Genomic DNA, 26522 nt, shown 5'->3' with positions numbered 1-26522 from the left:
TTTTGCATCCCTAGGCTACCTAAGTATTTACGTAGCCTATCACGGCAAGCCACCCCCCCAAAAAAAACAGCGTACACAAATGGCGGCGGCTACGGCGGCCGCCATTTGTGTTCCCTATTTTTAGCCATTTTAGCTTATGTAAATATTTATGTAGGCTATTACAGCGAAAGAAAAGGGGAACGCAAATAGCATAGTGGGCCGCCATTTGCGTCCGCAACAGCCCACCTGTGGCCAGACCTCCGGCTGTGGATGGCCCTGGCCGGTGGCTCCATGGAGCCGCAGCGGAGCGGAGCCAGCCAGGGAGGATTCCAGGGGGAGGGACGGAGCGCCTCCCCCCCACCGCGAACCACATCTGCGAAAAGGTAAGTGACTTTCGTACATTCCTATGAGTAAGCCTGCACCCAATCGGCATGTCAGAGAAATTCGGAATGTATTCAAATGAGTTGGGGTTTCTCTGATTTGGACCTGGGGATTCCATAGCAGACTGGCTTTTTTGATTCACGTAGATTCTATGGACCCACAGACCGGTCTTTTAATGGGGGGGGGATTAATGCTAATTCACAAGTATGCATTAGCGCTAATAACGTTAGCGCTAGAATGACATTCTGGTAACAAGAGATGATGGAACGAGAGACATGTAACAAGCCGCAAAGCATGGACAGAACCGATTTAACAAAATCCATACATCCCAAATAATATTGATTATTGAACTGATCATTTTGCGATTTTGGCTAGTTTTAATTAGAGCTGGGTTCAAATGAGCTCTCAAAATTCTCCAGCCTATTTGTGGGCAGAGAAATTGTGGGGGACAATATCCCCAAATTTCTCCTAGGGGAGGAGACATTCTCCAGTGATTTCTCACAGGTAGGGCTCAGTATTGGCAGGGGTTGTAGCACAGCTTCTTTCGGTTTTCATCAGGGTTTTTGATTTACTGCACTGTTTCTCTAGGTGGCAACACAGCATCAACTGTGTTGAGGCTTCCACTTTTCTGAGGCAGAATTCTGAATTTCTTGTGGTGTTATTTTTGAGCTTACCTAAGCCCACTGCAGGGTAGCCGAGGGTGCTGTGTGTCTTTTCTCTCTCTATTGCACATCTGTCCATTGCTCTGCAGCCTCCCAGGCCACCTGCACTTTCTGAACTAAAAAAGCCTATGGGAGGAATTGCCTCACGATGTCTTCCTCATGAGGGCTTTAACTGAAGTGTGGGAAGCCAAGGAGGCTACAGGCTGCCACAGAGATTACTGTACAATGACAGACAGGACACTCACACACACTCCTCAGCCACCTCACAGGTAAGATAAGCAAAAGGACTGCAAACTCAACCCATGAGAATTTCTCCAACATTTTTCCTCCTTTGAATTTCTTTTCAAAAGCATGTTTGTTTGTTTTTTGCTATCAAATTGAATGAGAATGGTCGGGAAAAAAATGTGAGAAAATTTTTTGACACAGCACTAATTTTTAATTAATGATTGATATTTGACTTATTTGTGCTTTGCCATGAACTCAATTGCTGTTGAAGTGATTGCTGTTGTCAAGACATTTCTTATTGGCTGCAAACCACTACTGACTGCGGTATATGCAGACAAGAGCTATACCAATAAAGCAGACTTATCACAGCCCCCCTGCAGTAATTTCCCACTGTAGAGTAGCCCCAGGGATGAACTGAAGCCCCAGAAATACAGGACTTAATAGGTCCAAGTCTTTCAACCCAACATAGCTCTGATCTAGAGGAAGAGCAGACTGGATTTTCAAGAAATTTTATCTTTGCTGTTCATCCCCCTAACCCCCCCCGCGCATGCACGCGTGCACGCGTGCACACACACACACACACACACACATTCATTTTTTGTGAGCACTTCAAAATTTTCTGGAAGTACCTTTCAAATTCCAGCCCTACAAAAAAGTGACTGTAACATTCTGTAAAAGCTGCAACAGAGGTCAAAAAGAGGACATTCCTTCCTTCCTTCCTTCCTTCCTTCCTTCCTTCCTTCCTTTGGTCTTTGACTTAAATTAGGAATCAAAGGATGTCCAGTGGTTTCCATTGTTTCATTTCCAGTTGTTTAAAAACCATGCTCCCCACCCACACCTCAGATAGTAAGATGCATCGGTTTCAGTTTCATCTCCTCCACTGAGGAACATAAGGAAAAAGAATAAGATAATTGGGGAAACTGTCTCCATTGAAGTTATGGTCCTTCCATCATTTATATTGATGGGTAGGACATCTTATTCAAGCACAGTCACATTTAAATCTTTAGCTGCAACCAATTCTAATGCCATTTTTCATGTGTGTGTGATACATGTTTTATGGTTTTGGTATTCTGGATGTGGTTGTTGTCATTGATGGATGTGTCTGAATGATTTGTATTGGGCATGAATTTCCATATGAAAAACACAGGTTCCTAAAATACAGAATACCCATGGAGGTGCGAAGAATGTGGATTTAAGAAATGAATGTTATAACCCACTTTCTCAAGCTGCACGAACATGGACAACATTCAACACACACCAGTGAAGAAGGTTTCACAAATTCATGGAGGATAAGGCTATCAATGGTTACTAGTCCTGATAGCTATCTCTAGTATCAGAGGCAGTATATCTATGTACTCCCGTTGCTGGGGAACATGGGCAGGAGGGTGTTCTTTGCATTCATGTTCTGCTTCTGGGTTTCCCATGGGCAGCTGTTTGGCCACTGTGTGAACAGAATGCAGGACTAGATGGACTCTTGGTCTGATCCAGCAAAGCTCTTTTTATGTTCTTATGATACAGTAGCCATCTTCAAATATCTGAAGGGCTGTTTCACAGATGATGGAGCAAATTCATCTTCTGTTCCTCCAGAGAGTCAGTACCCACCCAATGGTTTCAAATTACAAGCAAGGGGATTTCAACTACATAGTAGGAAACACTTCTTTATGGTATAAGCTGTTGGGCAGTGAAACAGACTGCTTGGAAGATGGTGGACTTCCCTGTGTTAGAGGTTTTTAAGCAAAGGCTGGATGTCCACCTATTGGGGATGATGTAGCAGTGGATTTCCTTCCTCAGCAGGTGGTTGGATTAGATGAGCTTTGAGGACCTTCCCCATTCTGTGATTCTATAACTGAAATACAGACTATTAAAGAAGTACAGTGAGCAGAGAAGATCCAGTATTCCATTCAGATACAGAATCTGCTACTGATGTTTCTTCTCATCCATAGATGGGGAAAACATATGAACTGGATTTCATTGAGTGGGACACAAGAAGGGGTGTTGCAGAAATTATGGACTAACTTCTCAAACATCCCCAGCGCTTTCCCTGCCAGTGGATGCAGAGGAGGGAGGGAGGGAGAAAAAGAGAGAGTTTACTTGTCTTTTATCGTTTCTGTAATTAAGACATTTCAATCCTCTGCCCCTTGGATAATGGTTTCATTGCAGGAGCCTGCAAATGAATGGATTTATTTTGATTAATTACTTGGGGGGTTTGCATCTGAGAGGGAAGAAATCAAAGGCATGGTTTGTTGTGTTAATGGCTTGATGAAATTTTAAATCTCCCCCTCCCCAATGCTCCCTTCTGCACAAAACGGCATCCAAAAAACTTCAAGACTAGCCAGTTTCAGCAGCGTTCATTAAAAGGCATGCAACGGGCGCTGTTAGCATCATTAGAGACGACTGACATTAGATGGGGATGTGTAGCTATCATGCTACCTCAACCAGAATATGGATGTCGGAAGTGAAAAGTTCATCTCTGTCAATATCAATTGTGATTCATTAGCCCGGGAACTGTCCAAGCACATAAATCATAGAGATGCAACTGGTGGATTCTGAGGAATACACTCTGCCCCCTCCCCTCACTCCATGGGTGCTAACCTTTGATGCTGGAAATGATGGCCCTTTGCTATAGTCTGTATATCTCAGGGGTGTAGAACCTCAGACCAGGGGGGGGGGAAATCTGGCCCTCTGTGGACTCCAGATAACAACGCCACCAGCAGGGCTCAGAACATAAGGAGAGCCCTGCTGGATCAGACGCAGGGTCCATCTAGTCCAGCATTCTGTTCACACAGTGGCCAACCAGCTGCCGACCAGGAACCCACCAGCAGGGCCTGAGCACAACAGTACTCTCCCGCCCATGTTCCCCAGCAACTGGTGTACATTGGCTCACTGCTTCTGGTACTGGAGATAGCACATAGCCATCAAGACTAGTAGCCATGGATAGCCTTCTCCTCCTGGAATTTGTCCAATCCCCTTTTGACACCATCTTAAAGCCATTACTACATCCTGTGGTAGTGAATTCCATAGTTTAACTATGCAGTATGTGATGAGGTCCTTCCTTTTATCTGCCCTGAATCTCCCACCAAACAGCTTCATGGGGTGACTCCATTGGGTTCTAGTATTCTGAGAGAGGGAGAAAAATGTCTCCCTATCCACATTTTCCACACCATGCATAGTTTTGTAGACCTCTATCATGTCTCCCCTTACTTGCCTTTTGTCTAATTCCAAGAACTTGTAACCTTCTCTCATAGGGGAGATGCTTCTAGGGATGTCAGAGAATTCTGCGACGGATCTCAGTGAGGCTGAATGCCAGTGCATTCGGCCCCCCGAAATCTGCTGTGGAATGAAGCCCCTGCCCCCCCAACCCATGAAAGGCACGCAGGGCGAAGTCCCCGCCGCCTCCAACCCACAAAAGGCACGCAAAATGGAGCACTTACCTGCTCCCATTAGTGCTGCTTTGCGAATGGCGGCCGTCGGGCGGCCGCCATTCGCTTCCTCTTCATAGCCGTGATAGGCTACGTAAATACTTACGTACCCTATCATGGCTAATGCAAGGACGCCATTTGCATCCCTGCAGAGGCCGTGATAGGCAATGTAAGTATTTACATAGCCTATCACGGCAGGGGGAAAAATCCCCAGCGTACGCAAATGGCGGCAGCTACCGCCATTTGCGTATGCTGGGTTTTTTTCCCCCTGCCGTGATAGGCTACACAAATATTTATGTAGCCTATCATGGCTAAATACAGGGACGCAAATGGCGGTGGCTACGACAGCCACCATTTGCATCCCTGCAGGGCTGCCCAGAGGCCAGATGTCTGGCTGCGGGCGACCTGAGCCAGCTGGCGGCTCCGCCGCTTGGCCGCAGAGCGGAGCTGGCTGGGCAGGATTCTGGGGGGGAGGACCGGATCGCCTCCCCCCCATCAAAGATTCTGGGGGGAGGGATGGAGCGCCTCCCCCCCCCAGCGGAAACAGAATGGAATGGAAGGTAAGTGTTCCATCCATCCCTAGAAGCTTCAGCCCATTGATAACTTTAGTTGCCCTTTTCTGCACCTTTTCCAGCTCTACAATATGTTTTTGTAGGTACGGTGACCAGAACTGGACACAGTATTCCAAGTGTGGCGACACCATAGATTTGTATGGGGGCAGTATGATATTGTCAGTTTTATTCTCATTTCCTTTTCTAATTATGCCTAACATGGAGTTTGCCTTTTTACAGCAGCTGCACACTGGGTTGGCATCTTCATTGAGCTGTCCACCACAACCCCAAGATCTCTTTCTTGCTTGGTCACCGCTAGCTTAGATCCCATCAAGCTATACTTAAAGTTGGGATTTTTTGCCCTTCCCCGTGCTCCACCTCCTTTGCCATGACCACCAATCATTGGTGGTTTCTTGGTTTTTGTGCAATTTGTTCCCCATTCTATAAGGTTGAGATGCCTTTCCTAAGGCTTAGGTACTGGCAGTAAGGACTTTCAGCTAATGTTAGCATCCAAAAAAATTCCACTATGTTTTTCCAACCATTCTCATTCAATTTAATAGAAGACAAATTGCTTTCAAAAAGAAATCCAATGGTGAAGAAATTTCAGAGACATTCTCATGGGCTGGGCTGGGAGGGTAGCTGTGATTAGGTATGCTGAAAAACACCACCAAAAATGGATTTGAAAACATCCTGAATGAGGAAGAACAATGGAAGCCCCTTTCCTGGGGGAAGAAAACTTTTAGGAATTTAGAAGACAGATTTTGGCAGAGCATGAACTCCTCCTCATCCCTGAAGCTAGACACAACACTGCCTCCTCCACCCCTAATCACACTTGCATTGTGGTGGGTGCAAAATGAGGCCAGCCTGCTGTTGCAGCACAAAACCCCAAAAACACTTACCAAAAAAGAAAGAAGCTGTGCTGCATGCCCTGCCAATGCGAAGCCCTACCTGGGTGAAATGGTTGAGAGTTTCTCCTCCCCCTGGAGAAATTCAGTGGAAATGTCTCCCAAATTTCTCTGTCCTCAAATAAGGTTGAGAATTTGAAGAGGCCATTTGTGCACAGCTCTACTTTTAGCTGCAATATGCACATGTCTGGGGTGTTTGGGCCCACCCACCACGGGACTGTGGTTCCCAAGAGCTTCTCCAAGATGGAATTTGGCCCTTGGTCTGAAAAAGGTTCAATATCCTTGGTATGTGGCTTTGGATGAAGGCCCCCAATGCATGATGGATTCCCATAGCCCATGGCTTGTTAGGGGAAAGGTGAGCCTTGTTCTTAGAATCATAGAATAATACTAGGGTTGGAAGGGGCCTCTGGGATGATCGAGAAGAGACCCTGGCCTTCCTCTCTGTGACAGCCTTCCAAGCACTTGAAGAAGAGTGCTATCCTATCTCCCCTCAGTCTTCTCTTCTCAAGGCTAAACATGCCCAGTCCTTTCAGTCTCTCCTCACAGGGCTTTGTTTCCAGTCCCCTGATCATCTTTGTTGCCCTCCTCTGAACCCTGTCCAGCTTGCCTAGGGATGGGGGAGAATTTCTCCCCGAAACTTTGGGGGGCCGAGTGCCAACGCATTCGGTCCTCCGAAGGTTCGGGGAGAAATTCTCCGCCCCCCGCCCCCCGCCCCCCCCCCGGGATGGGACTTACCTTTTACGAATGTTGCTCCCGGCGGTGGGTCCCGGCGGCGGTTCGGCAGGTATTCGTCAGGGGCAGGGGCGGCAGCCGGTCTTTCGACCGGCTGCCACCGCCGCCATTACAAGAAAAGTAGAAAACAAACAAACGCCCCTGTGATAGGCTATGTAACGATTAACGTAGCCTATCACGGCTAGATTTGCAAAGTCAGCCGTGATAGGCTACGTTAATCGTCACGTAGCCTATCACGGGTAACTTAAAAAAAAAAAAATAGCTTTGCCCTTATTTTCGCCGTAGTCTACGTAAATCTTTACGTAGACTACAGGGACCAAATAAGGAACGCGAATGGCGGCTCCCTATGGGGGCCGCCATTTGCGTATGCGTTTTTTTTTCAAAGTCATCCGTGATAGGCTACGTGACGATTAACGTAGCCTATCATGGCTGACTTTGCAGATCTAGCCGTGATAGGCTACGTAAATCGTTACGTAGCCTATCACGGGGCTTTTTTTTTTACTTTTCTTTTGAAGTTCGCGGCCGGGGAGACGGGGCGCTTCTCCCCGGCCTGAATTTCTGCCGGGCGAGGTGGGAAGACACCCCCCCCTCGCATGAACTTCGGGGGGAGAAGCGAAGTGCTGCCCCCCCACCGCGAAAAAAGCTGCGGGACAAGGTAAGTCCCTTTCGTACATCCCTAGCCCTGCATCCTTCTTAAGTCCAGTGCCCAGAACTGGACACAGTACTCCAGATGAGGCCTAACCAGTGCTGAGTAGCGGGGAACTAGTACTTCCCGGGATTTGGAAGCGATGCTTCTATTAATGCAGCCCAAAATGGCATTGGCCTTTTTGCAGCCATATCACATGGTTGGCTCATATTCAGCTTGTGATGGACAACCATTCCAAGATCCTTCTCGCTTGTAGTGCTGTGGAGCCAAGTATTGCCCATCTTGTAACTGTGCATTTGGTTTCTTTTTCCTAGGTGCAGAACTTGGCATTTATCCCTATTAAATTTCATTCTGTAGTTTTCTGCCCAGCACTCCAGCCTATCAAGATCACTTTGAATTCTGTTTCTGTCTTCCAGAGTATTAGCTATCCCTCCCAATTTTGTGTCATCTGCAAATTTGATCAGCATTCCCTGCACCTCCTTCCTCCTTCAAGTCATTAATAAAAATGTTGAAGAACACTGGGCCAGGACTGAGCCCTGTGTACCCTGCTCGTTTCCTCTCCCCAGTTTGAGAAGGTCCCATTGATAAGCACTCTTTGAGTCCGATTCTGTAGCCAACTGTGGATCCACCGGATCATTATTTCATCTAGCCCACTTTGAGCTAGTTTGCTCATCAGGATATCATGGGGCACTTTGTTGAAAGCTTTGCTGAAGTCGAGGTATATGATGTCCACAGCATTCCCACGGTCCACAAGGGAGGTTACTTGATCAAAAAATGAGATCAGATTCATCTAGCAGGATTTGTTCTTGACAAATCCATGTCACACACTAGTTTGAGGACTTGAACTGTCCTTCTGGATGGCTATGCTCTTAATAATATTAACATCATGTAGTAGTAAGAGTGTCTTGAATGTTTGTACTCAGATGGTATTGAGGTCATCTGTGTGTGGGTGCATGTGTGTGAGGGATGAACATATCTCTCTATTTTTGATTCACTCAATTTCTCATATTTCCAACCTTAAGATAATTGCATCCTGGTTTTGGATCAGTTTGTGATTATTTTTGTTTGCAAAAATAAACCTCTGCTCGAAAATTTGTACACACGCCCGTGTGCATTTCTCCTGCTCTACAGTTTTGTAGGGAATTTTGTCTACTGTCTGCATTTCTTGCAACCAACTTTCTTTAACATAATGCATTTCTGTATGTTCTTTTCACTAATATATGTATCATTGGGTGCACTTTCCCCTGATATGCATGTTTCTGGAATGGAGAACTGTATTACAAAATTCAGAAGAGTGCGAACATCAAAGTATAACTGCCTTTCAGTTCACGTATTGGCTTGGGAATGTGAACCGAAGGATTTTCTCCACCACCTGCAATCTGGGATGGCATACGGGGTCTGGAGAAGGTCTGAGGAAAGAATCTGTATCCTGACAAACAGTGGTCCTTTGACCTTTCCAGAATGAGCATGAGTGAGCATCAAAATGTTGATAGAGGGACCAAAGCACAGTGGTAGAGGACATCATCCTTTGCATGTAGAAGGTCTAGGACCTAGATTTCTCAAGAAGCACCTACAGCCTTATACCCATACCTTAAGATCAGCTTCAAGGCTCCTGCTCAGTGTCCCATTGCTACAAAAATCATGGCTGCCATGTACAACATGCAGGCGGTTGTTGCTGTTGGTTCCATGCCCACCCCTCTGTTTAAGATACACCTGTTCCAACAGGCTTCTATTAGGTTGCCACTCATTAAGTGAATATTACTGGAGAGGATTTTTGTTTAAAATGGTAGAACACATTCTTTACATGCAGATGCCTCCCAGGTTCAAATCCTGAGACCTCTGTTTAAAAATGACCAGGTAGCAGGTAGGAATGGATTGATCTGTCAGTTTCAGTCTCTCTCTCTCTCTCTCTCTCTCTCTCTCTCTCCAATCTTATGTTCGGCTCTACTCAAACTTTGAGAATTTCTCCAGTCTTAAATTTGGGTCATCTGGGACTTTGAGAATTTGTTTTTTGAAATTCACATGGAAATCCGTCAGCATTTTCTAACGTTTTTGCCTAATATACACATTTTTGCTAGCAATTTTCCTAACATTCCGCTTTTTTTAATGTTATTTTCCCCAATCTGCACACTTTTGTAAGCACTTTTTAATTGGAGAACTCCACTGCAAAATTATGAGAAGTATAAATTTGGAAGGATAACTGAGTTTCCGTTTGCATAGTGGTTCGAAAATACAAAAATAGGTAAGTTCACATTAAAATGCAAACTTTGGGGAATATCTCCTTCTGTGATCTTCGAAAAGTGCAACAAGTCAGAGTACAGAGCCAATAGTCTTACATTGTATAAGAAATACACATAGAGGCTTCTTTTCATTTTAAGTCAAACTGAGCAAAATATTGTATGTAAAATAATCTGAGTAGGAGGCTTAAAAAAAGATGGCTAGAGGAAGCAAGAGCTCAGGGGAAATACGATCCAGTTAAATGGTGAGAGATTAAAGAAATATGTCACGCATGGACTAGGTGTAATATTTGCTCCATTAAACATTAACAACAACAAAGACTGGCATATGTAACAAAGGAGCTTGGTTGGAAATGGGCAACTTTTACAGTGATAACATAAAATGGCTGCTGCTTTAGGTTTCTGTTCTTTTTCCATTGCTCCCCAAAACTGCTTCTCTCATACAATGGCTTGTGGAAAGAATTAGTTTTGACTTCAAGCCACTATCTTTACACAGGCGAGTCGGTCTCCCATTAGCAAGAAAGGAACAGACATATAAGGTAGTGTTGGAAGCCAAGTGAACAGGAAGCTGGTTGAACTTCCTGCTCTGATGGAAGTAGGTTGCCACATATTTGACTGCAGGGTTTCTAGTCCCTAGTGACTGAGTAGCTCTATTCAAATACAACATTTAGAGTTTAGATTACTAAATTCCCCATGTAGGTAAGGAGTCTTCATTCCTGTTGCAAGCAGGCGTGAATTAATGAATTCCCAAACACTCCCAATGTACAAAGGGGAACATAATTATTTCATGTAAATAGATCATTAACAGGCAAAAACATTAAGAAACACATTTTCTTGCTTGTTACTCTAATGGCTTGATACCTCAATGTATTTATTGGTACAAGCACAACAATTCCCTTCCCTCCCACACACATTAATTTAATCCCACGCAGGAGAGAAACGATATTCAAAAGTGATTGATGAGTTTAGTTTTCAACCCAGCCCTTCAAAAGCCACCAATTTCACCACAGATCCTACAAATGTAACTCCCTATTCTAACTCACAAGCAAAAACATATTCCTTAACATGCAAGTTGCAATTAAAGATCTAGTTTTTTTTTCTAGATAGCCTGCCCACCTCTCAATCTCTCAAAGTGGTTAAACTGCCTTCCATAAAACAAAGAGGTAAGTGGTTTTATATCCATCTACATCAACCAGATCTTTCTCTCTCTCATTGCTGTGGTAATGTGACTATGGTTGATTGTCAGCTGCACTAATCAAGCTTGCAGTCCTCATTTTTTTTCAATTGCTCTGCACTGTTGTTGTTGACAATATCTCCTCCCATGCTATATGGTGCAGATTTTAGAATTATTTGCACATGTTCCAAGGCTGGTAGAGCACACACCACACACACACCCACACACACACACACACACACACGTACATACGTTCTGTGTTACCTCTGGCAATTGATTGTGCTGGAGGAACTCCTCAACTGTCCTCTGAATGGCAAGAAGATTATAACTAAGGCATGACTAATGCAGGAACTAATTCAACATAAAATTGCAGCAGAAGCATGAAGCAAAATTGACAGCTCTTTAATTAAACTTCAAATCCAATTAGAAGGTGTTGTCTGGAGCCATCCACTGGAGCCTAAGGTCATGAGGGTGGACTGGTTTACAATCTGGAGATTCCATATGTGCTACAACCACCACATAAAAGGCTGCTCTAACCACTATATCACACTGCTTGTCTACTGTCAGGGAGGAGTTTCTCTATTAGATCTTCCTTCCTTCCTTCCTTCCTTCCTTCCTTCCTTCCTTCCTTCCTTCCTTCCTTCCTATCTATCTATCTATCTATCTATCTATCATCTACCTATCTATCACATTTCTATTCTTCCCAATAGCCAAAGCTCTCTGGGCAGTGTCAAGGGCTTATTGGCGGTCTCTTTCAGTCTAATCCAGTAGCCAAGTCCAGACACAGACAAGGGATTCTTTTCAAAGCTTTATTCCTTTTTTACAACTTAACAACTCTACTATTAGCGACTAGCTATGAGCAGCAGAGTACCTATGCCCTCAGTTGGAACAGTTGGTCCCCATTTGAAGGAGAATCACTGGCAGACCCTGAACTTATGGGCTAGGGAGAGTCCCTCCCCTTTTCCCTTGGATCCTCTGGGAGCAACCATTGCTTGCGTGCCAACGGGGCACTACGTCCCCTTTCCGCGCCCTCCATTTGGCACCACTCCTTGCATCGGCGTCACGTGTCCAGCAAGCCCTCTTCCCGCGCTTTCTCACTCCCGGGACCGCTATCTATGTCAGGAATGCCGGTGGGAGGAATCTCTGCCAGCTGTTGGCCCTGGGAAGGATGAGCGCGCTCCTCTCCCAGGAGCAGCTGCTCCACCTCAGAATCAGAACTACTCTGCGATTCTATGGGCTCAGTGTCCACCCTGACAGGCAGCTCCTTCCTTCCTTCTTTCCTTCCTTGTTCCTCCTCTTTTAAAACATGCAAACACTCCCTTTCTTTTTCTTTGGTTGTCACACAGCATTTCAGCCTACAGTGTGCATGTGTGTGAGAGTGAGAGAGAGAGAGAGAGAGAGAGAGAGAGGAAAATTGCCCATTTTTAATGAGCACTGCTCCTGTGCCTTTAATCTTGAGCTGATATGCAGAAATTTAGCACGTGATGTTTTTCCTGGGATGGGAATGAAGTGAAAGGAGAAGGTTTGCCTGCTTGATTTCCACATGTCAGCTCAAGATTAAAGGCATGGGAGCTGTAAAAAAAGAAAAGAAAAAATGTTGACCTTCCTAGTCAAATGACTTTGGGATAGGGTGGTTTAGATTCAACAAAGTCCAACGGTTTGTCCCACTTCAAAACTTGGAAAAGAGCACTGCGGTGACTTTCATGTTTAACAGTGCCATCCCATCCATGTTGCCTCGGAAGTAACCCCGTTGAGTTCAGTGAGACTTACTCTCAAGTCAATGTTATAGGATTGTAGCCGAAACTACCTAACTGCAACATTATTAACTGAGGTCAAGCAGTCACCCTTTATTGAAGCAAATGAATTTGAGTCTCAGGCATGAATATATGTTAAATAAAATAAATGAAAACATAAGGACTCGAAACTTGGTCTTTTTCTTTTTTCTTCAGTGAAAACTGTCATTCTTAGGAAGCTGAGTGCTGTGAATAAAATGACTTTCTACGGCTTTTCTGTGCTTCTGGTGAAATTGTAGTGGAAAAAAAACAGGGAGACAAGGGCAGGAGAATTGGTCACTTGAGTGCAGAATTGAAACTCCATAAAGACACTTAGGGAAAAAAACAAATGATGTGGACTTCATTACATATTCAGAAACTGTGAAGCTGCATTGCAATTTGGCCTGACACAGCGGTCACAGATTAGAGTTATTATTATCCACAATGGTGATTACAGCTGATTAGCAAACGGACGTTGTTAGGCGATGGATTCTGTTTATCAACATAATCCTGTGATTAAAATTTAGCGGGAGGTGCCGTTCGGACAATTTGACTTGCGAACAACCCACGTATGTGCATGACACACGGGAGAGAAGCGGTGATACTGGCTGTAATGTACAAGGGTGGAGGGTAGGGGTTGGACTGCTTACAGAGAGTCAAGTATTTTCCGGAGAGGTCTGCTACTCAAGCCATCTCCACACCACAGACTTCAATAGGTCTAGCAGCCTTCCCTCTCCTTTGGGGACGACAGTTCTTTGAGAGGGGTGTGAGGGATAGGGATCTCGATGCAGAATTCTCGGCCGCTGTCGGGAATTGCGTCTGCAGTGGGATTTGAACTGGTGGCCTGAGGGATATCAGGCAATGACTTAGTTTGACCACTTTCTCCATATAAGCCTGCCTGGGTTTTAAGAGAGGAACATAGGAACATAGGAAGCTGCCTTATACTGAATTAGGACATTGGTCCATTTAGCCCAGTATCGTCAACACTGACTGGCTATTGCACTCAAGGGTTTCAGGAAGGATTCTTTCCTCACCCTACCTGGAGAGCCCAGGGATTGAATCTGGGACCTCCTGCATGCAAAGTGGGGGCTCTATCCCATTGACCTATGTCCCCCCCCCCGCTGGGGGAGACCCTTCTCATGGGACTGCTGCCATTACAGGCATGCTTGGTGAGAACACAAGACAGGGATTTCTTGGTGGTTCTTCCCAGACTCTGGAACTCCCTCATGAGGGAAATTAGTTGGTCCCCTCTCTGTTGTCTTTCTTCTGGCAGGCATGGCTGTTTCTATTCAGGCAGGCCTTTGGTCTCCCTGTTGCTGAAGTCATTTTTAATTGGTTGGTGTTGTTTATTTATTGTTTTGTGTTTTTAGTTGTGTTTTTATTTATTTGTTTGTATGTTATGCATGAATTCAGATCTTGTTTATAACCTGGATTCTATTGTTAGCTGCCTTGAGTGCTATTTTTTGGTGGGAAGCCAGGACATACAGCAAATAAGCAAATAATTATTATTATTAGCATCATCAGCATCATCATGAACATTTCTATACTGCCCCTTAGTTGAAGCTCTCTGGGCAGTTTACAAAGATTAAGAACATTAAAAATACAACATGCAAAATTTAAAAAACACAAAAAAGGGTACAACAGACAGTATACACAGAGATAACATATATCTAAAAACAATTAGTAATCAGCCAAACCATAAAAGAAATCCAGGATTGATTAAAACTCATCGCATTCTGCCAAATGCCTGGGAAAACAGAGAAGTCTTGCCCTGGCACTGAAAATATAGCAATGTTGGTGCCAGGCAGGCCTCATCAGGGAGATCATGCCACAATTGGGGGGCCACCAATGAGAAGGCCCTCTCCCTTGTTGCTGTCTTCCAAGCCAAACTTGGAGTAGGCAGCCAGAGGAGGACCTTAGATGTTGAGTGTAGTGTGTAATAGCTTATATGCCCCACCCCACCAGGCCAGACCTGGCCAAAGGATAGAACTCTGGGGAAGCCAGCCTAGGTGATATTCTCAGATCGGATTAAGCTGTCCTAGGGACAAACTACTCATGACACCTGCCCCTGAGCTCTGAAAACTATTGGGGACCAGTGGGAGCTTTCTTTGCTTGGTTCTGAAGCTCACTGGGTGATTTTGGGCCAGTCACTGACTCTCAGACTAACCTACCTCACAGGGTTGTTGTGAGGATAAAGTGGTGAAGACGAGGACCATGTACATCACCTTGAGCTCCTTGGAGGAAAGGCATGCTATAAATGTAACAAACAAACAAAATGGAGAGAAAGAGGACCATTCTATGATTCTACATAACCCCCCTTTGGTTCCTTGGAGGGGAAAAAATGGTGGGACATAAACAGCATGGTATTGGTACTGGTAATGGTACTGGTACTGCTTCTAGTACTACTTATCTTATCTTGCCTTGGCCTCACTTGAAGTAGGATACAATCTTTCCTGCACAAATATGTGATGTCGTAGATCATCCTTCCCCAACCTGGTGCACTGCAGATAAGGTTTACTACAACTCCCATCTGCCCCAGCCAGCAGGGCCAGTGGTTGGAGATGATGGGACCTGTAGTTTAAAATGTCAGGAAGATGCCGGATTGGCAGAAGGCTGATTCTACATGGTCCCCAAACAGTCCTCCTTTAGCCCCCCTTTCCTCACAACATGGCCAGTGAAAATCCCCGGGCATTGTCTAGGTGCTGTGCTTCTTAGGGCACAAACCTGCACGTGGTTAGACAGAAAAAGAGTCCTACAGCTCCCAGTATTCCCCAGCCAGATATGCGGGCTTGGGAATGCTGGGAGCTGTAGGACTAGTTTTTTTTTTTCTTTTCTGTATAAACATGCATAGGATTGTTCTCTTATTTTGTCCCCCCCCCACACACAAGTTTTGCCTTCTGGTTTATCGTTCCTTTGGCAAATAACATAACTCAAGACAAAGAGCCATGAGCCTTTGCAAGTGGGTGGAAGGAAGAGATTTCAATGACCCTCCTCTGAATCTCCCTTGAGTTAGTCTTGGTGGAGGCAGCTGTTAATGAAATGGCCCATTCTTATAGAACCAGCAGAACTGCTTGCACCGACTGGAGTGTTCACGAGTGCACATATTTTTCTTCCTTCCTCCTAAGTGCCAGTCAGTTAGGATTCCTTGTTGGACCTGTCAAACTGAAATCTTGAAGACAGCAGGGGGTGTAGGAAGTGCTCTGTGCTCCTAGGTTTGGATGCCTCAGAGCAATCCTTAAAACCCTCGCCGATTCTCGTGTAGCACCTTTGAAGTGAAGTCACCCCGCTGACATCTGAACTTGCAAAAGGAGGCATTCGACAGACGACTTCTTTTGATGTGCTGCACAAAGTCCACATCACTGAAATTCAATTACGCAAGCCGCTCTAAGGCTTTTCTCTCTCTCTCCCCCTGCCCCCCCAAACCCAACCATTTGCAATGGAAAACGCTTGCAAACAAGACGGACCTGCATTTGCAGAATGCAACGTAATGGATCATGATGACTAAGTTTTAGCTTGATCCTTAAGTACATTTGTACACTTGCACACGATCCTTTTATACACTCTATAAATTGTATTTTTGCTCTTTCATTAGGTACTGAGGTCCTACTTAGGCTGTTTCACTGTAGATGTTCCATAAGCATATCAGTTATAGACTAAGAATTATGATGAGTGAATTCCTTTGTTTCTCTAGTGATCTTGATTTCTTTTTCTTCTTTTTGTTGCCTTTATTTTGTTTACTTTAAAATAAAATAAAGTTTACAGGGAAAAAAGTACATTTGTGTAAGGTTTTTGTCCACTTTGTTTTTTTAGTGTGCTTTTGCCCCTCGCTGCAGAGCATATATTTTCTGGACAGTTTAGAACTCCTGCCAAAGAATGATACTTTTTTCATATTTATATACTGGTTCAGAGTGCTTCATATCATCTTTCCAGAGTGATGAAAGATGGAATACCTGAAGGGCTGTCACACCAAAGAAAGCCAGGACTCGATCTCTACTGCCCCTAGAAAGTTTAAGTTGCAGGAAGGTAGATTTGGGTTGAACATCAGGAGAAACATTTTGAGGGTAAGAACAGTTTGGCAATGGAGCAAATTATCTAGGAGAGTAGTCCCTTCTGCTTGGCTGTTGGACTGGACAGCTATAGGTTGGAGATGCTCTAGTTCTAGTTTTCCTGCACTGAGCAAGGAGTTGTACAACATGGCCTAAATCAGGGGTGTTGAACCTCTTTCAGCCCAAAGGCCAAATTTCATTTCAGAGAAGGTCTTGGGGGCCACATTCTAGTGGTGGGCAGAGCCACAGACAAAAGGGGCCAGGCCAAAACTACCACAAAATATCAACAAATTTTAGCTTAAAGCTCTTACTGGCCAGTAACTAAGCCTTAGGAGAGGCATTCCAACCTTTCGAAATGGGGGGAAATGGCACAAAAGCCAGGAAACCACCAAAAGTTTGGTGGTCAGGGGAATGGGGGTGGAGCTAGGGAAAAACAGCATACCCATGGATTGGGACCCTGGGCCTGCATGGCCTACATGACCCCTACCAACTCCATGAGTCTATGATCTATAGAGCCGTGGTTTGGTAACACCCAGATTCCATTTGCTCTAAACATACTTTTTCTTATCCAGGGTTGAGCTCTGCAAAAAAAGCAGCACTGCAAGTTTGCAGCAAAAGCTGATCTGAGCAGCACCGACAAGCTAATGCCTGTGATGTCAAGGGCACCTTGGAATCCCTGAATCAATGTTGTACTGTTCTTAAAATGCTTGCTTTGGGTGGGGGTGGGAGTCATAAGGAGAGAGGGATGATTATCTAATGAATACAAGTCTGGGCAGTTGTGATATTAACCTGCAAAGGGTGTGTATGTGTGTGTGTGTGTGGGGGGGGAGAAATCCACCCACCCATCAATTTAGAGGTTAAATTTCTAGTGACTGTGGAGTGTGGGTCTGAAGCCCAAAGCAGGAACAAATCTTTTGTGACAAAATTTGAACAAGAGACACCCTGATAAGGGTACAGAACAAAAGGCACCTGACAATCCGCGAAACACCGACGAAAGTGGGTTTTACACAGCTTGTACATCCCTATTCTGATGTTGCCCTTCCACTTTTTCCTCACCTTGCATAATTCTATGCACCTCTAGCGTCTCCCCCACCCATTTCTCATCTTAAACACACACGCACAAATCCCCCAGATGTTAATGCAGCTTCACACTGTCTTCCGCTGGACGTAACTTTGATGCTTTTCATACCAATGAAACGAAATTGCTCCAGCATTCCATTACACCCATGGGATGTCATACCTTCCACTTTTCAGACAGACTGGACAAAAGCTCCCAGTTCTAGAGGCAATTGAACAAAAATGGCTTTGAAAAACGGGAATGAATGCGCCCCGCTCGTTTCATTGTAAAATGACTGTAAAGCGATTGGTTTCGTTGTTCATTCATTTTTTGTGTTAATGGACGTACACCTGTATTGTCAATGAAAGGAAGACTTGCTGGATGGGGGGTAGCATTGCACCCCGGTATTCCTTTGCACTAAGACAATGTGGGCAGCTATGCCATGGGGGGCCCATCAAACCTTCCACGTCAGACTCCCCCCCTTTTTTTCTTGCATCCTTCGCAAAATTGACAAGATTATCTTATTAGATAATCCAGCTCTGGAGGTAATGAGAAATGCAAATTAATAAGGACATGAAATAGAATCTGTGGCACATCTTCATGCATGGCCGCTCCTCTCTTTGCTCTTTGAAAAGCTCTAAATGTGCAGTCTCTCTCTCTCTCTCTCTCTCTCTCTCTCTCTTTCTCTCTCTCTCTCTCCCCTCTCTCTCCCCCCCCTCTGTTTGTTTCCTCCCCCACTCCATCATAATCAATGTGTCTCAATTGTGATTGCCCCCTCACCCTGCCTTGCTGTCCACCCCCCTGGCTGAGAACTCTCTGCTTGGAGGAGTTGTAATGCTAAATATAATTAGGCATAGTTCACTGCGAAGACAAGTATTATTCTCAACCTGTCTCCACTCACTAAGGACTAGACAGAATACACATTTCAGGATATGGCAGCCACTGCATACATTCAGAGGGCATCAGATTTCCTGGTGCATGATGGGAAAGTGTGTGATTAGTTAGTGCCTTAATTCTGCTGCCAACCATCTCAGATTTTTCAGTTGATTAATTGTCTGTCATTTAAACCATACATTGACTTTCTAATCAATTACATTGAAAAATAAAGGTCTGCAGCCCCAGGTTTGGCTGGTCACTGCAAATCAGATTTCAGCCATCTACAAAACTGCAGCTCCTGGCCTCTCCCAGCTGTCCATTCTGTTAGTTTCCTGGGTCACAACTATTTCGTCCTCTTCTCATTTCCTGGGTGGTCCTGCCTGAGTTTTGTGTTTTGAATGCTGTTGCTGCTGATTTATTTAGTGCCCTCAATGTGCATTGCACTTGAAAACAAGATGACAGGCCTCTGCCCCAAGAACCTTACAGTCTAAAACTTGACATTGGGAGTAACTGGAAGCCGGACTCCTTCTTAATCACAGCAAAACTGAGCAGTCAATGTTGTAAGCAATCCCTTCCATCCCCAACTTCAAAACAATGATATAAGGGGAACCTTGTCTTTGACTTAATCAAGTATTGCAGGAAACCAAGGCAAATGGGTCCTGTTCACACTACTTGTCCTGCCTTGCTGGGCCATTACCCAGTGTTACTGTCTATTCCTTCTATGTACTTGATGATTTTCAGGGTATACCCAGGAGAGTTAACTATCAATCCAAGTGGTTGGGTTCCCTCCCTCCTCACCGTGCCCCTCTTTATGAATCTCCAGAGATACAAGGAGTAAGTTTCCCAAGGTCGTGAAAGGGGAGTGGAAGGAAAAGGAAGAGGAGGACGATCCATTTTTCAAGGCCAGAACAAGGTGGTGAGTTATAAGTGGGCAGTGGAGTGCACTTTGAGCCATGCTGATCTTCCCTTAATGGCGTTGTTGGTTGGAGAGCAATTGGTGGGTCGTGTTCCTTAGGCCAATGGATGGGGCCAGAGCATTCCTCTCCCTGTCCTTCTGCAGCCCCAGGGCAACTGTGTTCTTTCCGGCACAGCCAGAAAGAACACAGAGCGAGCTCCCTGCAACCGCGCCTTCTCTGGTTGATGGATGGCCCAGGTTGGTCTCCCCTTGGCTTGAAGTTATCCCTGGGAAGCAGGGGCTACAGTCCCCCAATAGCCCTAGACCCCCTGGCTGATGGCAAAAGCCAGAATTTGCTTCCCTTCTGCTCTCCAGTCCCAGGGCAAAGTTGGGTCCATTTCTGTGGGCATGGGGGCACTGAGTTTGCTCTTACAGGGAGCAATGATGCAGCTGGAGAGAGAGAGAGAGAGAGAGAGAGAGAGAGAGAGAGAGAGAGAGAGAGAGAGGAGGCCCCATAGCTCAGTGGTGGACGATGCCTTTGTGGTGCAGAAGCGGATTAATATCCCTCCGCCAAATCTTCATATTTCATTTGATATTAAAAGCCTGTGCTGTCCTGATTTGATGTCAAGTTTCTTATTTTGCCTTTCAGAAACGGCTCACGGGTTGCTGAAGCAGGAATTTTGGATGCACACGTGAGATCCCATTGCCTGCGTAACCACATTTAACTTGAGCTGGTGACAGCCTTGCAAAAGAGAGATTATACTTGCAGGAGGCTTGATTATACTTGCAGAAGCTTGGGTCATGCATCAATGCACAATATGTTTGTAGAAAGAGAATATGAAACGAGACTTCCCCCATAAAAATAGCTTTTCAGCAAAGTATTTAGAAAACCTCTAAGCTGCCTTATATCAGGTTATCCCATTTGTCTGTCTAGCACAGAATTTTCTACTCTGACTCATACTGCCTCTTCAGGGTCTCAAGCAGAAAAAAGCTCTTTTTCATCGACTGCTACCTGAACATCTCATGTGGTGCCGTAAAACACCACAGAAAGGAACCCTGATAAAAACAGTGCATTCATTCATTCATTCATTCATTTATTTTCCTGTTACTTGGCAGTGTTCTTTTGTTAGCAGGATTGGCTGAATAAAGCAAACTGAATCCTGAAGGTGGGGGCTTGACAAACTTTACCAAGTCACATACATATGGTTTCCTGGCTAAGCAGTCAGAAGTGTTAGTCAGCAAAGGAAATCAGGGAAGGCTTCTAGTGGAATGAAACCATTACTACCACAGAACATACTGAACATGCTAGTCTTATATATAAAGGTAAAGGTGTCCCCAACCAGTCGTGTCTGACTCTAGGGTGCGGTGCTCATCCCCGTTTCTAAGCCCAAGAGCCAGCGCTGTCCGAAGACACTTCCGTGGTCATGTGGCCGGCATGACTGAACACCGAGGTGCACGGAACGCTGTTACCTTTCCCACCGAGGCAGTACTTATTTATCTACTTGCAATTTCTTGCTTTCGAACTGCTAGGTTGGCAGAAGCTGGGACTGAAGACGGGAGCTCACTCGGTCACGCAGGACTCGGGTCTCGAACTGCTGACCTGCCGACCTTCCAGTCTGCAGTTCAGCATCTTAACCACTAAGCCACCGCGGTCCCCATTTATTTATTTATTTATTTATTTATACACACACACACACACACACACACACACACACACACAAACACAAAACAGGCTAAAAAGGAAGGTAATAAGTCTAGACCTAGCTGCCAGGCAAACTCTCTGCTTCCAGCAGCAGTGCAACAGATGATGAGGAGGGGGATTTGAATTCCAGCTCAGATTAAAATGTGAACTGGGGGAAAACTGCCAGGCCCAAATGCTCACCATGTGGTAGAAGCTGGTGACACCTCTAGAGTAGGCAGCACTTTTTTTTTATCTTTTGGAGGGTGGGGGGAAAGCTCAGAAACATGGTCAACTATGTTGTTGTTGTTGTTGTTCAGTCGTTCAGTCGTGTCCGACTCCTCGTGACCCCATGGACCACAGCACGCCAGGCCTTCCTGTCCTGCGCTCTCTCCCAGAGTGTGCTCAAGTTCATATTCATTGCATCGGTGATGCTATCTAGCCATCTCATCCTCTGCCGTCCCCTTTTCCTTTTGCCTTCAGTCTTTCCCAGCATCAGGGTCTTTTCCAGAGAGTTTTCTCTTCGCATTAGGTGGCCAAAATATTTGAGCTTCAGCTTCAGTATCTGTCCTTCCAATGAGCACTCAGGGTTGATTTCCTTTAGGATGGACTGATTTGACCTCCTTGCAGTCCAGGGGACTCATAAGAGTCTTCTCCAGCACCACAGTTCGAAAGCATCAATTCTTCGGCGCTCAGCCTTCCTTATAGTCCAGCTCTCACAGCCATACATTACTACTGGGAAAACCATAGCTTTGATTAGAGGGACCTTTGTTGGCAAGGTGATGTCTCTGCTTCTTACTATGCTGTCTAGGTTGGCCATAGCTTTCCTCCCAAGGAACAAGCATCTTTTAATTTCATGGCTACAGTCACCATCTGCGGTGATCTTGGAGCCCAAGAAAGTAAAATCTGTCACTGCTTCCATTTCTTCCCCTTCTATATGCCAGGAAGTGATGGGGCCAGATGCCATGATCTTAGTTTTTTTAATGTTGAGTTTCAAACCAGCTTTTGCACTCTCCTCTTTCACCCTCAACAAGAGGCTCTTTAGATCCTCCTCACTTTCTGCCATTAGGGTGGTGTTGTCTGCATATCGGAGGTTGTTGATAATTTTCCCAGCAATCTTAATTCTGACCTCTGATTCATACAACCTGGCATTTCTCATGATGTACTCTGCATGTAAGTTAAATAACCAGGGTGACAATATGCAGCCTTGTCGTACTCCTTTCCCAATTTTGAACCACTCAGTTGTTCCATGTCTGGTTGTTACTGTTGCTTCTTGACCCTCGTACAGGTTTCTCAGGAGATAGGTAAGGTGGTCTGGAACTCCCATCACTTTCAGAATTTGCCACAGTTTGTTGTGATCCACACAATCAAAGGCTTTAGCGTAGTCAATGAAGCAGAAATAGACATTTTTCTGGAATTCTCTTGCTTTCTCCATGATCCAGTGAATGTTGGTGATTTGATCTCTAGTTCCTCTGCCTCTTCGAAACCCAGCTTGTACTTCTGGTAGTTCTCGGTTCGCATACTGCTGAAGCCTAGCTTGTAGGATTTTGAGCATCACCTTGCTGGCATGTGAAATGAGCGCAATTGTACGGTAGTTTGAACACTCTTTGGCGTTGCCCTTCTTTGGAATTGGAATGTAAACTGACCTTTTCCAGTCTTGTGGCCACTGTTGAGTGTTCCAAATTCGTTGGCATATTGAGTGCAGTACTTTAACAGCATTGTCTTTTAGGATCTTAAATAGCTCAGCTGGAATACTGTCATCTCTGCTAGCTTTGTTGTTAGTAATGCTTCCTAAGGCCCACTTGACTTCACTCTCTAGGATGTCCAGCTCAAGTTCAGTGACCGCACTATCATGGCTATCAGGGACATTCAGATCTTTCCTGCATAGTTCTTCTGTGTATTCTTTCCACCTCTTCTTAATCTCATCTGCATCTGTTAGGTCCCTGCCTTCTTTGTCCTTTATCATGCCCGTCTTTACACAAAACGTTCCCTTGAGATCTCCAATTTTCTTGAAGAGATCTCTAGTCTTTCCCATTCTGTTGTTTTCCTTGATTTCTTTGCATTGTTCATTTAAGAAGGCCTTCTTGTCTCTCCTTGCTATTCTCTGGAACTCTGCATTCAGTTGGATATATCTTCCCCTTTCTCCCTTGCTTTTTGCTTCCCTTCTTTCCTCAGCTACTTGTAAAGCCTCATCAGACAGCCACTTGGCTTTCTGGCATTTCTTTTTCTTTGGGATGGATTGTGTTGCTGCCTCCTGAACAATGTTACGGACCTCCATCCATAGTTCCTCAGGCACTCTGTCTATCAGGTCTAATCCCTTAAATCTATTTGTCACCTCCACTGTATATTCATAAGGGATATGATTTAGGTCATACCTGAATGGTTTAGTGGTTTTCCCTATGTTCTTCAATTTAAGCCAAAATTTTGCAACAAGAAGCTCATGATCTGAGCCACAGTCAGCTGCTCCAGGTCTTGTTTTTACTGACTGTATAGAGCTTCTCCATCTTTGGCTGCAAAGGACATAATAATCTGATTTCGATATTGACCATCTGGTGATGTCCATGTGTAGAGTCGTCTCTTGTGCTGTTGGAAAAGAGTGTTTGCTATGATCAGCGTGTTCTCTTGGCAAAACTCTATTAGCTTTTGTCCTGCTTCATTTTGTACACCAAGGCCATGCCTGCCTGTTATCCCAGTGATTTCTTGACTTCCTACTTTAGCATTCCAATCCCCTATGATGAAGAGGACATCTTTTTTTGGTGTTAGTTCTAGAAGGTGTTGTAAGTCTTGATAGAACCGATCAACCTCAGCTAGGAGTGCACGAAAGCCACTTACGTGGTCTCGCAGCTTGTTCGCGGTGGGGGGGAGGCGCTTCGCTGCTCTCCACCCCAAGTTCAGGCCGGGGGGGGGAGGCTTCCCGCCTCGCCTGGCCAAAATTCAGGCTGGGGAGGAGGCTCCTCGCCTCGCCCGGCCGCGAAATAAAAAGTTAAAAAAAACCCTGCCCCCGTGATAGGCTACGTGACGATTAACATAGCCTATCACGGCTAGATCTGCAAAGTCAGCCGTGATAGGCTACGTTAATCATCACGTAGCCTATCACGGGTGACTTAACAAAAAAAAAGCGCGTACGCAAATGGCGGCCCCCATAGGGAGCCGCCATTCACATTCCTTATTTGGTCGCTGTAGTCTATGTAAATCTTTACGTAGACTACGGTGAAAATAAGGGCAACGCAAATAGCATTGCCCTTATTTTCGCCATAGTCTACGTAATCGTTATGTAGACTACAGCGACCAAATAAGGAACGTGAATGGCGGCTCCCTATGGGGGCCGCCATTAGCCGTACGCGCTTTTTTTTTTTAAAGTCACCCGTGATAGGCTACGTGACGATTAACGTAGCCTATCACGGCTGACTTTGCAGATCTAGCCCTGATAGGCTACGTTAATCGTCACGTAGCCTATCACAGGGGCATTTTTTTTTTTTTACTTTTATTGGAATGGCGGCGGCGGCAGCCGGTCGAAAGACCGGCTGCCGCCTCTGCCCCTGTCGAAGACCTGCCGAACCGCCGCCGGGACCCGCCGCCGGGAGGGACATTCGCCAAAGGTAAGTCCCGTCCCAGGGGGGTGCGGGGGGCGGGGGGGTCCGGAGAATTTCTCCCAGAAACTTCTTCAGGGGGCCGAACACATTGGCGCTCGGCCCCCCAAAGTTTCGGGGAGAAATTCTCTGCCATCCCTAACCTCAGCTTCTTCGGCCTCAGTGATTGGGGCATAGACTTGAATTACTGTGAGGTTGAATGGTTTGCCTTGGATTCGTACTGAGATCATTCTATCATTTTTAAGATTGTACCCCAGTACTGCTTTTCCCACCCTTTTGTTGACTATGAGTGCTACTCCATTTCTTCTAAGGGATTCTTGGCCACAATAGTAGATATGATGGTCACCTGAATTAAATTCGCCAATGCCTGTCCATTTTAGTTCGCTGATTCCCAAGATGTCGATGTTCAATCTTGCCATCTCATGTTTGACCACCTCCAGCTTACCTTGATTCATTGATCTGACATTCCAGGTTCCTAAACAATATTGTTCTTGACAGCATCGGATTTTCTTTTCACCACCAGACACATCCACAGCTGAGTCTCCTTTCGGCTTTGGCCCAGCCGCTTCACTCTTTCTGGCGCTACTTGGAAACACCCTCTGCTCTTCCCCAGTAGTATATTGGACACCTTCCGACCTGAGGGGCTCATCTTCCGGTGTCATATCTTTTAGCCTTGTGATACATTCCATGGGGTTTTCTTGGCAGGAATACTGGAGTGGGTTGCCATTTCCTTCTCCAGTGGACCACATTTTGTCAGAACTCTCTGCCATGACCTGTCCGTCTTGGGTGACCCTGCATGGCATAGCTTATGGCTTCACTGAGTTATGCAAGCCCCTTCGCCACAACAAGGCAGTGATCCATGAAGGGGATGGTCAACTATGGAAGTATCCAAACAAAATCTAGGAATTTTCGCTCACTTACTAAACTTTGCTGACTTTATCTGGCAACATCTAGGCTAGAGAGTCATTTACAGAGGATGTTTTAGCTCCAGATTTCCTACACTGAACAGGGGTTGGATTATATGGTCTCCAGGAACCCTCCAACTCTATGATTCTATGACTTTTAGGGGTGGGTAAATCAGCAAAACTTGACCTTGTTGAGGTTCTCTTGAGTTCCACCTCGAAGCTCATTCTGACTCTTGTCTGTTTCCGATTGTGAGGTCCCCCACTGTCATTTTTTCCATAACATTAACACACATTTTTGTGTGCACTTCCCAAAATGTACACATCTATTGTATATATTTTTTAAATGCATGCATTTCCCTCCCATTGATTAAAACATGCTTATGTGCATTTTTGAAAAGCATGCATTTTTTTCATACATATTCTTCAACCATACACAGTTTTAGAAGGCATTTGTTTTTGGTCATTCCTCAAATTGCACTGCAAGCTCAGATATGTAAGGAAATCAACCATACTTTCCATTCAGCCCTGTGTTTATTTCGGGAGGGGGGTAAATTGGGTAAATTATGGTCAAAAATGATCTGAAACCAGTGGAAGCTGGTGGCTCCAATTCTGGTCAGTCAGAACCAGTCAGAAGTCTAAAGAGAGCCAGTGTGGTCCTGTGGCCAGAGTGTTGGAGTAGGTAGTCCCCACTCAGCCATGGAAGCTCACTGGGTGACTCTGGGAAGGTCACAGACTCTCAGCCCAACCTACCCCACAGGGTTGTTGTTGTGAGGATAAAATGGAGGACGAGAA

The 26522-nt window shown here is 45.3% G+C and overlaps 1 protein-coding gene across 1 annotated transcript in view; it reads right to left on the bottom strand.

Annotated features, from left to right (window-relative positions):
• Positions 1-26522, bottom strand: part of TMEM132C (transmembrane protein 132C) — a 291113-nt gene that overhangs the window by 52381 nt on the left and 212210 nt on the right. The window lies entirely within an intron of this gene.

This window comes from Heloderma suspectum, chromosome 13, assembly GCF_057233095.1.
Source record: "Heloderma suspectum isolate Gila_16-S chromosome 13, 16-S_ref, whole genome shotgun sequence".
Classification (NCBI taxonomy): domain Eukaryota; kingdom Metazoa; phylum Chordata; class Lepidosauria; order Squamata; family Helodermatidae; genus Heloderma; species Heloderma suspectum.
The sequence above is the reverse complement of the archived record's forward strand: the minus strand, read 5'-3'. Positions and strand labels throughout refer to the sequence as shown.